This window comes from Meles meles, chromosome 21, assembly GCF_922984935.1.
Source record: "Meles meles chromosome 21, mMelMel3.1 paternal haplotype, whole genome shotgun sequence".
Taxonomy (NCBI): Eukaryota; Metazoa; Chordata; class Mammalia; order Carnivora; family Mustelidae; genus Meles; species Meles meles.
Window position 1 is genome coordinate 7,651,125 of NC_060086.1, and position 12,991 is coordinate 7,664,115.

Consider the following 12,991-nt stretch of genomic DNA (forward strand, 5'->3'; position numbering starts at 1 on the left):
GGTCTCGGCAAGTGTGCTTTCTTCCCCGTTCGGGCTGCTTCCGAGGGGCTGTCTGGTGTCTCCATGAACCAGAATGAGATAGGGCTTAAATATCAGGCTGACGCATGCTGGTTTCATCAGCAGCTTCGAGAAAGTGTGAAAAATTGATCAGTAGCTGTCCCTCCCGACCCTGCTCTGCACTGCCGCCTCCCTCAGCTGATGAGCCCAGGGAAGGCTCGGCTCCGGCCTGGTTCCTCAGTGTCCCGAGGTGACAGCTGGTGGCCTGTGCCCAGCTGCCCTTCCCAGTCTCAGGTGGCAGACTCTGGCTCAGCCTACGGCTCTGGCTTCTCTGTTGGAGCTGCCTCAGCTGACCTCTGTCCTGCTCCGAGTCTCCTCCTCCCCTGCCCAGCCCGGTGTCCGGCCGGGGGGCCATGCTAGGCCAGAGTTGGGGTGAAGGCGGGAGCAGGGGCGGAAATCACAACGCCAGCTGCCGAGGCAGCGTGGGGGACACAGGAGGGCTGGCTTCATGTCCCCATCCGGGGCTAAACAGGAACTTGGTTGTATCCTCTGGGCTTGGGGTAAATGTGGGGGATTAGAGCAGGACCTGTTCCCGTTAGCGTCTGGTCTGCTCTGTTCGTTGGAAGGGGAAGCCGAGCCCCACTCGTGGGAAGGCACTTGGGCGGCAGCAGGTGATGACCTTCCAGTGACCGGGGTGAAAGGGCAGGTGGGGCTGGAGCTCTGCCCCGGTCGGGGATACTTCTCCATCTACAGCAGCTTTCCTTAAAATGGGTGTTACCATGACATCGTTTCCTTACAAGAGTAATGGGCATCCGCTGTTTAAAACCTAGCAAGTTGGGTACCTGGGTGGCTCAGTCTGTTAAGCGTCTGCCTTCGGCTCAGCTCATGATCCCAGGGTCCTGGGATCGAGTCCCACATCGGGCTCTCTGCTCCGCGGGGAGCCTGCTTCCTCCTCTCTCTGCCTGCCTCTCTGCCTATTTGTGATCTCTGTCAAATAAATAAAATCTTAAAAAAAAGAAAAAATAATAAAAAAATAAAACCTAAAATGTAGCCCCAAAACAGCAGAAAATAATCCCAGATCAGATGGTATTTGTCCTCTTAATTCTGCTGCTTTCGTAAGTTGAGATAGGGCCTCAGGTGCCGTCTTGTGGCCTGCTCTTCCGGGGAAACATGCACCCGCACCTGGTCTGGTTGCTCTAGAGCCATTTTCTGTGTCCTCATCCGTTGTCCCCCCGCAGCCCCTCTGCAGGTCAACAAGTCTCCGCTGGCTGCTGCTCCCCCAGCCGCAGGGCACAGCAGCAGGCCGGCACGTCCGCGACAGTGGCTCTAGCGTGGCCGAGGTGTAGGGATGCCAGGTGGCCGGGCTTGTCATTCTTCACGGGGCCTCTGCTGCAGAGCGGGCAGATCTCTTACTGGATGGCTTGGGGTTCCCGAAAGCGTAAAACCAGAAACTTCCTGGTGGTAGGACAGGCCAGAACCGGTCCCATCCGGAAGCAAGTGCAGGGGCAGGCCCAGGCGTGTAGTGGGAGCGGACCAGCCACACAGGGCGGGAGTCCTGGGAAGGCCTGGTTCTTTGGGGGCCAACTTGGGAGACACGCTACCACTATAAGCACAGGTATATCCCCCCGCCTTTTTTTAAAGATCGTATTCATTTATTTGACAGAGACACAGCGAGCGACGGAACACAAGCAGGGGGATTGGGGGAGGAAGAAGCAGGCTTCTCCCTGAGCAGGGAGCCCCGTGCGGAGCTCAATCCCTGGACCCGGGGTTCATGACCTGAGCCAAAAGCTGAGCCACTTAGGCGCCCCCTGGTGTATTTTCCCTTATCGCTTGTCACCACGGGGTCACCCTTACGGGGAGCCCACGGTAACTACGCCACTGCCGTTGGTTAATTAAGTTGTTGAGGGTTTTGCTGTTGTACAGAGCTTGACTCTGGACACTAACTGCTCCCGGAAGCTCTATGTGTGAAACACACCAGCATCTCGGGGGCCATTCGCTGCGTCATGGGGTCCTTGCTGCAACCCTGGTGCCGGTGACTCAGAGGAGGCTGTCTCGTTCGGGAAGAGCCTGTGCATCTCTGTGTACCAGCGGTCACCGCACGGGGACGGCGGCGGGGGCCTCCCAGATGCTTTGCTAAAGATGCCAACCCCCCGCCCCTCAGAAGTTCTGACCTAGCGGTCTGAGAAGGGGGGTGGCCAAGAACAGAAAACACTGCAGGCTCTTCCAGAATTTGCTGGGGAAGGGAGATGACACACCGCGCCTTTGATGCTGGCTACCCGAGAGCTCTCTCTACTACGCAGGCCTCCTGCCTTCCAGGGCTCAGGTCGGGTACGGGACAGACAGCCTGTGAGAAGAGCGCGGGTAAGGCAGTGCGGGACTCAGGACCCAGGTCTTTCTGGATATTTTGGCAGAGACAGCGAGCAAGCTCAGCAGGGAGGAGGGGGAGCGTTTGAGTAGGTTCTGCGGGCTGCCTCGGATGCCCACGGCAGGGAGAGCAGGACCCGCTTGCCTGGCAGCTGCTGGAGTGCCTGGGCTTAAGAGGATGGGCCCATCGGGCTTGAGGAAAGGCCGAATGTTGGGCTTGCGGCCTAGGGCACAGGAGGAGGGAAAGGGACTATTCTGAGAACGGTCTGGAATGCCAGGCTGAAGAGCTTGGACCTCCTTCTGTGGAAGTGGGGACAGGGAGGGTGACACGATCCCAGGGGCCTGGGGTGGGGCCCAGGGGACGCCCTTGCTCCAGGCCTGTAGTCTGTCCTCTAAGCAGGAAAGCTGTGGCGTTGGGGCCCACCCAGGACGCTCAGCAGCAGAAGGGCTGAGGGCCCAAAACAGGGTGGCAGTGAGCAGGAGGGAAGGGACGACAGGGACACGGGGACAAAGCCTCATCTCCCAGCTCCGTTCCCACCCCTCGGGGGTTCTCTATGCCAGGTACCCGGCAGGGTTAAGCTAAGTGCGCCCCCGCCTGCAAGCTCCAGTGAAGTGCCTCCTGGTCCCCGGACTGGTCGCCATTCCTGCCTTCTGGCCCTGGGCAAGGAACGAAAACCCAGGGATTGGGTGTACAGTGGTAATGACCATGGTGAGCCGGCTGAGGCCCCCCTGCTGGGAGAAGCCAAGAACCAGGCTTTAGAGAGCAGTGGGACACCCGGTGCAAAAGTCACCTGGGCGCCCGCACCTACCGCACCAAGGGGTCATTACGTGGCCGAAGACTTGGTCGTGCAGAGGGACCGCGTGGAAGTCGGGGGCGGACACCGCCAGGCTGGCTAATTGTAAGGAAAGGAGTTCGGCGCCCTGGCGGCGGTGGCTGAACAGCTTAACCTAGAATGACCCTGAGCCCGCCTAGGAGGGGCTCGGGCGCAGCTCCCCCCTCTGCAGTTCTCCCAAGGTGCCTGGAGAGGGAGCTGGAGGCCACAAAGCAACTCCCAGGGACCCGCGGGCCAGGTGGCCGGCGGAGCCAGGATTAGCATTCCAGCGCCAAATCCGGCTCTGCCCTGTGTCGCTTCTGCTCACCCAGACTGGAGCGGTGGCTGCCTTGAACTGGGGGAGAGGAGCTGGGGGCCAGCCCAGGGAGGTCTGCGGAAACCGGCCGAGAGACATAACGGGCAAGGAGGAGGTGGCCGGAGGTGGGGGTCTGGGAAGAACACCCCCTTCCCCATTAACCTGGCCCCAAACCCAAGGCCCAGCCCCCCTCCCCTCCACCCCCCACCCCCACAGTTGGCGGAGCAGCAGGAAGGATAACTTGGCACGTCCGTTAACCAGGAACCTTGCGCTCCTCCAGTCTGCAGTGCCCTGTGCAGACAGCAAGGGCAGGCCACTGCCCCCGACACCCCGAGGAGGTGGTGGTGAATGAACCCAAACCCAGGGCGGACAGAGTCTGCCGGCCGGCCAGGAGAGAGAGCCCCAGGACCACACTAGGCCCTGCAAGGGGATGTGACCTGGGGCCTCCAGGTGCTTGCCCGAGTTCCCAGGCCGCGCTTTCCGGACCTCTCCAGTGTCTGAATTCCCCCGGAAAATCGGACGGGGTCGCTCAGAACCGGATGCCCGGAGTAGGGCCAGGTGGGTTGGTCTTTGGCTGGTTTGCCCCAGTACAGCTAATCTGGTTTGGGAAATAAATCCCTGAAACTGACTAGTAAATAGCTTCTGCTCCAGGCCACTGGTCCCTCCCCTGGGCCCGCCCCCCCCCCCCCCCCCCCGCCCCCGGGCCTCCCAAACAGATTGGCCAGTGCCAACATGCTTTTGGTGGTTAAATTTATTTTTATTTTTTATTGTTTTGGGGGGGCTGGTTAAATATTTTAATACCACCCTGGAGCGGGTCCCCTTCTGCAGGGGAACCTGAGAGGGAGGCTGGAGAACAGGCGCCCCTCCCTGCACAGCGCCCCCTGGTGGTGCTCACCGCGGGGTGCGCGGGCGGGCCCAGCCTGGCTTCAGCGGGGGGGAGGGTGGGTCCAGGTCCTGGGCTTGGGGTAGTTTCCAGCAGCTTCACCCACCCCATCTCCTTCCCCAGGGCCAAAGCGAATAAACGAAGCACCGATTTGACACAAAAGACTCCCCCCCACCTAATAAATGAAAACGAAACTGTGTAATATGATTGCATGTAGGGTAGAAAAACCACAATATTTTTAAAAGTCCCACAGAAGCCCCCAAATACCCATTTGTCTGTGAATATAAATGCGTAGGAAAAGGTCTCCAAGGAATTCATGCCAGTGAGCTTGATATTAACTTCGAGAACGAGGAAGGGAATTGTCTTTGGAGTGTAAGTTTTATGTAGGGTACCCTCAGATTTCTATCCCATATGCTTTGTGTTACGGGCTGAACTGCACCCCTAAAAATTCCCATTGGAGTCCTAACCCCAAGCACCTCAGGGTGCCACATTTTTGGAAATAGGATCGTTGCAGACGGAATTAGGTACAATGAGGCCACACCAGGGTCGGGTGGGGCCCCTAATCCAAGCGGACTGGTGTCCTTGTGTAAAGGGGACATTTGTGCACAGACACACACGCGGGGAGAACATCACGTGAACACAAAAGCAGAAATGGGCGATGCACCTGCAAGCCAAGGAATGGCACATACTGCCAGCGGACCACCAGAAGCCAGGGGAGAGGCGTCGGACGGGGTCTCCCTCGTGGCCCCCCGGAAGGACTCGATAGCACAGACGCCTCGGTCTGGCCCCCAGAACTGTGAGGCTATAAATTCCTGTTGCCTGAACCTCTCTGCAGTGGTTTGATCCAGCAGCCCCAACACACCAACACACTTTGTAGAGCTAAATATTGCACGGTGAGAAAGAGATCCCTCCCAACAGAGGTCGGAATGCATAATGAGTATCACTTATGAAATGAAAATTCGGGCCGCCTGGGTGGCTCGGTCAGCCTGACTCTCGGTTTCAGCTCAGATCATGATCTCATGAGTCATGAGATTGAGCCCCAGGTCGGGCTTCACACTCAGGGGGGCGTCTGCTTGAAGATTCTCCCCCTCTGCCCCTCCCCCTACTTGTGTGTATAGGCATTGGCAAGCGCTCTCTCTCTCCTCTCTCTCAAATAAATAAATCTTAAAAAAAAAAAAAAAAAAGAGGGACGCCTGGGTGGCTCAGTCCTTAAGCATCTGCCTTTGGCTCAGATCATGATCCCAAGGTCCTGGAATAGAGCCCCGCATCGGGCTCTCTGCTCAGCGGGAAGCCTGCTTCTCCCTCTCCCACTCCCCCTGCTTGTGTTGTCCCTCTCCTTGTGTCTCTGTCAAATAAATAAAGAGGTCATGTGTCCTCCATAAACCCAAACCTTAAAAATAATTTTTTTAAATTTAAATTTAAACCTGTGACTTTCCAAAGCACATTATTGAGATGCTAGACCCCAGACTCTAGCCCCATCCCCTGTGTTCACCCCTGGGTCTTGGCGTGTAACGCAGTGGTCATCCGTTACTGCCCCTTTTATGGGTGAGGGTGACTTGCCCCAGCTCACACAGTGTGAGTGACCGTGCAGGGCGGGAGCTCAGGCTGCTGGTCCCCAAACCCAGGGCCCTTTGCTCTTCTCAGGGTGCCGTTCCCACTCCCAGTGTTCCGGCCTCTGACCCATCCCACATTCATCAGCTGTGGTGGGCACAGTGGCACCTGGCGGGCGGTGGGAAGACCCTCCCCCCAACCTTGGAATCCAGCAGCCTGGGATTCATTCCTAGCTCTGCCATTTATACCCAATTGACCTTGGGGGGAAGCACTGTCCACTGGCCGAGCCTCAGTTTCCTCTTCCAGGAGATCACGAAAAGCCCTTTACAAACTACAAAGCCCTGCACAGCAGGGAGTTGTGATGTCTCTGCTACCTTATTCTGATGTCAACTTTTCCTGGCTGCCCCTGGAAGGCCCTACCGATGACACCACCTCCCACCACGTAAGCTGGATCACCCTGTCCAGGCTGTGAGCACAGTTTTTTCCTCTTTCACATCAACTAGGTCCTGCCTACTTCCCAGGTCTTGCAGGAGGCAGAAAAAGAGGCCCCCCCCCCCCAAAGTCGTCCACCTCCTCATCCCTGCAACCTGGGGATATGTGACCTTACATGGCCAAGGGGACTTGGGACCTGTGATTGGGTTAAATACTACAAGCTGGGGAGAGTCTCCAGCAGCGTCACAGCAGGAGGGCAGAAGGGTCAGAACCGGAGGAAGAGGCAGGAGGACGGAAGCAGGTCAGAGTGAGATTGGAAGGTGCTGCTTGGAGCCTGGAGGACGGGCGGGGGCCACCAGCCAAGGCAGGCAGGCAAGGAGACAGATCCTCCTAGACCTCCGGAACAACAGCAGCCCGGCCGCCACTTTGGTGTCGGAACTTCTGACCTCCAGAACTGTTAGATAATTGTTAGATAATAAGCCACCGAGTCTCTGGTGACGGCTGCAGCTGCCACAGGAAGCTGGCGCCCCCGTCCTAGGTGTTGGCAGGTATATTCCTTTTAACCCTCGTCACACCCTTCTCCAGTGGGTACAATTAGCATCTCCGTTCCACAGCCAAGAGAACTGAGGCTCAGAGAGGCCGAGGAACTTGCCCGAGGTCACACAGCAGGTGACATGAGCCGGGATTGAAACGCCTTCAGTAAGGTGCCCGCAGGCCAGTCCGTGCATGGACGTGTCTCCGACATCTCGCCGCTTACTAGTTCCCTCCACTGCGGGGCAAACCCTCCGTGCACGTGGGTTGGTTCTGTCCCTTGAACCCAGATCCTTGGATTTCTTGGGTTTCTGGCTCACTGGTGCTCTGATGTCCTACATGCTTCTGGGTGGGGGTGTAGGAGGGAGTCAGGGGAGGTGTGGAACACCCCACCCACAGGAGGCAGACTCTTGGCTGATCCCCGTAGTGGATGGATCCCTACTAGGGGCCGGAATAGAGGTCATTCACAGGGGGACTGGCATGGCCGAGAGGTCACATCGCAGTCCCTGCCACTGCCCGGCTACCCTCCAAGGCCGGACAGAGAGGACCCACCCTGCTCCCACCCTGTCTCTCTGTGTGTGGATGTCGGGGGGAGGGGCTGTCAGCACGGCCTTCTCCCCAGCCCCCGCCCCCACCCAGTGGGAGCCCTCTGCTAGGGAGCATTGGCAAATCCCCTTCCCCCCATCCCTGGGAGCCCCAGGCTGGCCTGGTCCCTCTTCAGGAGGCCACGGCCAGGCTGCCTCCATCCTCTGACCCGAGCCCTCCAGGCGCCGAGCCCCCTCCTCCCTAAGCCAAGGGCCCAGCTTCACTGCAGACTCCACCCCATCGCCTGAAATAACTCCTCTCCGCGCTGCTCTCTCCCTCCCAGGCTCCCGCTGGTGTTAACATTCTCCCAGCCAGGCGACAGCCAGACCAGGCCAGTAATTAGGTTAACTCCCCTCCCGCTGGGAAGGTGGGCTGGTTGGGTGCCTGGGCTGGGGATGATTGCAAATGCTTTTTCTGCGGGCTGGGGTGACTGTGTGTGTGCGTGCGTGCGTGCGTGCGTGTGTGGTGTGGTGTGCACGGGGGTGTGTGTGCGTGTGGGTGTGTGTGTGTGTTGGGGAGCCAAACCTGGAAGCTTTGAAAGCAAATGCCAGGTGTACCTGCATTGGGTTGGGCTCAGGGGAAAGGGGGGGTGCGGTGGGACCCTTGAGTGTCCGCTGGTGCCCATTGGGAGCAAGCCAAGAAGTGCCTGGGTGCCTCCCAGAGCATCCTGTCCTACCAGAACGTTCCACATCTGCCTGTGGGAGGACTCTATGACAAAGGGTGAGGCACAGGCAACGCTGCCCGGCCGCCCCCTCCCCTTCCCTGCGGGAGCCCAGGGCAACCACGGCCGCCTTTGTGGGACGGCTACTCTGCACCGCGCACCTACTAGGCATGGAAATGGTGTGAGGACAATTAGCCAACTGAGGCTCAAGTCAAGTGACCTTGCCCGTGGTGATTGCTGGCTGGGACCTGGGACCCCAGCTAAGGGGGCTTTCTACAGGGAGAAGCAGGGTCATCAGCCTGACAGAGGGGAGGGACGGTTGCTGCAGGTGGGAGAGGCCGCAGGGCCGGACACAGGGACCATGCGCTGGTGCTGGGCACCAGGCCAGGCTTCTCCATGGGGCCCTGGCGTGGCTTGGGCACACGTACTGCGATGTGTGTCTAATGTTGGAAACCAGCACGTTAAGCCTGCCTCATCCTGGGCCGCGTTGCTCACACGAGGCTGAGCTCAAACACGAGCTGATTTCGAGAAAGCGCTTGAGAGCAAGCAGCATAGAAGGCCCTCGGGGGAACAAGAATGTGGAGACGGAACTTCGAATTGCTCAAATTTCACGGGCAACATGCTACATTACAAATTTGACTCTATGCTCCTCAGGGCGGCAAAACCCTCCAGAAGGGAGGGCTAGTCCAGAAGGACAGCCTGGAAGAAGAGGCTGCTGAGAGCCAACAGGAGGTCACCTCACTCCAGACCCCACACCTCTTGCCCACCCCCAACCCACATACCCTGCCGAGACTGTGGAGCCTTGAGCAAATTACTTAACCTCTCTGGGCCCCAGCTTCCTCACTCGGAACACAGAGCTGACACAGCCCACTGCCAGCCTCGTGGCGAAAACTAAGAAACGAAGCCCACAAACACCATAGGCATCCACTCGATAAATGGTGACTGTCTTTGTCATTTTCCTCCCTTGGAGGTCACAGCCCTCCTGGGGCTCACGGGCAGGCTGCTGGTCTGAGAACAGGGGCCGCTGGGAGGAAGGCTCTGGCCGGGTCCGGCGGGAGTCAGAGATAAAGAACCGGGGGTCCATGGGCCAGCCACAGGCACAGCAGACACGCAGGACCTACCTGCCCCCGTCCTGCTTTGCCCGAGCTGGCCTGGGGCTCGGGAGGCAAACTCAGCCGGCCAGGGGCCCCGCAGAAGTCATTAAAGCAGGGCCGCGGGGAGGAGGTGTTGCTGCGGTCAGTTTAGCCGGAGATCTTTGGTAGCGTGCAATGAAATGCACCACACTTGAACCAGTCGCACGCGTGGGCACGCACACATGTGCAGTCCTTTCCCAGGTAGCCGGCTTTCTCCCTGTCCCACCCTGATAGCCTGCTCCAAGCCATCTGCGCCTCCCCAGATCGGGGCACCCCAGTGGGCGTGCTGAGGATGGGGAAGCCCAGGGAACCTGGAGCTTCCCGGGGGGGTCCCACCTAGCTCTGCCTCGCGCCCCGCCCCCAGCTCACTCTGGCTGCTGCCCCCGCTGCTGGGGCGGGGCCTGGGGCTCTGGCGGATCCCGACAAGGACACCTTTCACGTGAGGCAGGACAGTTGGGCAAGGCCCTCCTAGGAGCCACAGAGCCTGGGTTAAGACCCACGGAAGGACCCTTGGTCGATCCGCTCCTGCCTCTGGGTGCCTGGGGGTCCCGGTTACTGTGGGTGTCCTCCTTCCAAGGCAGGCCGTCTCTCTATCCCGGGGTCCGATGTGCTGGTGCACGCACACACATGTGCATGCCGAGTGTGTGTATGAGCAGTGTGTCAGGACGTGTGCGCTGTGGCGTGTAGCCGCGTTTTACCGGGAGGTGTAGCCATTTCACAACCGAGGTGTGTTGGACGAGTGCATAGGGCGTGAGGGGCGCGGGGCTGGTATGAGGCGTGCACGTGACCTGAGTGTGGACACGTGTGCAGGGTGTGTACGTGAGGCACGGTACGGGACACGTGTGGGGGGCGTGTCTACGGGCGTGTGTAGGGTATGAAGGAGTGTGGGGCACACGCATGGCACACGTATGGGACAGTGCGTGGGGCACGTACACGAGGTATAGTCGAGTTGTGCGTGCGTCTGGTGTGTGTGCTGTGTAGACGTGTGCACGGGGTTCAGACGACCGGAATCTAGTCTGCTGGCAGACGGACACGGAAATGAAACCGGGTCACATCCTCTAAGACAGCCTCAGCTGCCCTCTCCGCAGCCATACTCCCCCCTCCCCTCCCCCCGACCCTGACCCCCAGCCTATGTGCCCTGTCCCAGGTGGAACACATGGACCAAGGGGGTGCTCCAGGCCTTGTACACTCCCCGGGGGTGAGGGTCCCTAAGCCATGGCACCTGCCCAGGGGGACAGCTTGGATGCTTCCTGGACCTGGACACAGCAGGTGTCTGTGTGGGGTGGGGGGACGATGGCTGGTGTGTGATGGCCTACGGTGGCCTGCCAAGGAGAGAGAGGAGGTATCCGTCTCGGGCTGCCCCTCCCCCCTCCCTCTGCTAACACCCACCCCTCGTTTCCACCCCAGCTCCTTCCACCCTTTTCTCTCCACACCCTGCCTTCCCTCTGCTGGGCATTTAAAATGTGTTTTCTCAAAATGCAATAAACATACAGAAGTGCAGAAATTGTACAGATACAGCTCCCTGAATTTTCACAAACAGGATACACCCAAGCACCCAGCATCTCATTCGAGGAACAGAACACTCCCAGCCCTCCATGAGCTCCTTCTAGTCCCTCCCTCCAGGGAAAACCAGCATCCTGACTTTTTTTTTTTTTTTTTAAGATTTTATTTATTTGACAGAGAGAGAGATATCACAAGTAGGCAGAGAGGCAGGCAGAGAGAGGGGGAAGCAGGCTCCCCACTGAACAGAGAGCCCAATGTGGGGTTCGATCCCAGGACCCTGAGACCATGACCTGAGCTGAAGGCAGAGGCCCTAACTCACTGAGCCACCCAGGTGCCCCAGCATCCTGACTTCTGACACCATAGGTTAGTTTTGGCTCAGGAGTCAGTTTTAGCCCCCACATTGGAGCCCCTCCCTCAACCCAGAAGCAGCACGAACTCGTCCCTGAATCTGGGAGTGAGCAGAAAGCCATGAGACCGTGCTGTCTACCCCCGTCACAGACACCTGTTGACGTCTCCACGGCCCCCACTAAGTTCCATAGCTTGACAATGAACAAGTAGCTTCCGTGTGCTCGTTGAGGCAGTGCTAGCTGCTATGACAGGGAACGCCAAGTGTCAGCAGCTTATCACTACTCATCCTTTCCCAGTCTCTACCAGTCCTGTGCTGGTGTGCCTGGTAGGCAGGCAAGCTCTCCTCCACGTAATGACACAGGGACCCAGACTCCTTCCCTCTTGTGGCTCCCTCACCCCTCTGCAGGGCCTTGTGCATCCTGCCAGCAGGTGGGGGAAGAGAGGGGAAAGAGGGCACACCTGCTTCTTAGGCACCTTTGCCAGCAAAATGTCCCTTCTGCCCACATTCCATTGGTGAGAATTAGTCACACGGTCTGTCTGCATGCAAAGAATGCTGGGAGTTGTAGTCCTTGGATGGGTGCTCCCATCCCATTGACAACTATCCTCTCTGGAAGGGGAGCATGAACATGTGGTGGGCGTCTCTGTCACTGTGGTCCTCATGGGAAGGGAGAGCCCAGAAAGGACACAGTGTCTGCCCTGGCATCTACCTTGCCTGGCAAGCAGAGATCACTCACTCAACGCCTCATTCACTTATCCATTCAAGTGACTCATTCATTCATTCAATTGCAAATTCATATAGTCATTCCCCCCCCCCGCATGCTTTCCACGTGCTATATTTGCTCATCTGTGCACACGCATCCATACCCGTGTTTATACCTCCCAGATACCTGTGAGACCTAGTCAAGCCCTAAGGGCACCGTGGCTGGGCCATCGAGGGTCACACACCCACCATGTGCAACGTTCAGAGGTCAGGGTCCCAAAAGGCCCTGGCTGAAAGAAGGACGTACTGAGGAGCCAGGGAATTGGCAGCCTGGTTCTGGGAGGTCTGTCCCTCCTGCAGGGACTACATTCAAGGGCCCAAGTGGGTTCCAGCCTTAGTGGGGAAGGGAAGCTGGTTGCCCTGGTCAGGGCGGTGGTCAGGGCCCCAGACCCAGGGAGGAAAGGTAAGACTGTGTGCAGCTCTGAGGCCAGTGGTTTTGGGGGGACAGTTGGGTTTTGGACTCAAATCATTGCCCTGGTCACCTACGGACTAGGGGGCTGTGGGCAGCTCTGAACCCCTCTGATCCCCGGTGTCCTCATCTGTGAGATGGGACGATGATCTCCAGCTCACAGGCTCATCACGAGGATTTGAAAGAATGAGAAATGAACACAATGCTGGGACCACGGCGAGTCAAGAGTGTGAGCCACTCTCGCTCCTGAGTCTGCTTGACGCTGCTGCTGCTGACAGCCCCCCAACTCTAGTCCATGATAGCCTTGGGCCACGGTGGGGGCGGAACCCCTGGGACGGTTGTGAGGCTTGGTGGGGTGAAGTCCCCTGCAAAGCTCTAAGAATCAGGCAGGGCCCATAGCCTCAGAGGGGAACCCGCTCTCCCCATACCACATCGCCAATGCCACCAAAAGCTCCCTTCCTTCACGTCCCCACACCCCAGGGATTTGTGCCCCCCAAAAGTTCCCTAATGAAGGCGATGCTTACCCCAGAGCAAGTGCCCCCTATGGGAGATTCACAGGCGAAGGAGAAGAGAGCAGGAGGCAAGAGGGAGGAGGGGAGGTGAGCAGGGGAAGCTGCCGCTTCTGCTCATTTTTTATTAAAGATCCACTTCAAGGTCAGCCCTGCCCGTCTGCCACAGGGGACTCCTCAATTTCCCAGGCTCTGCA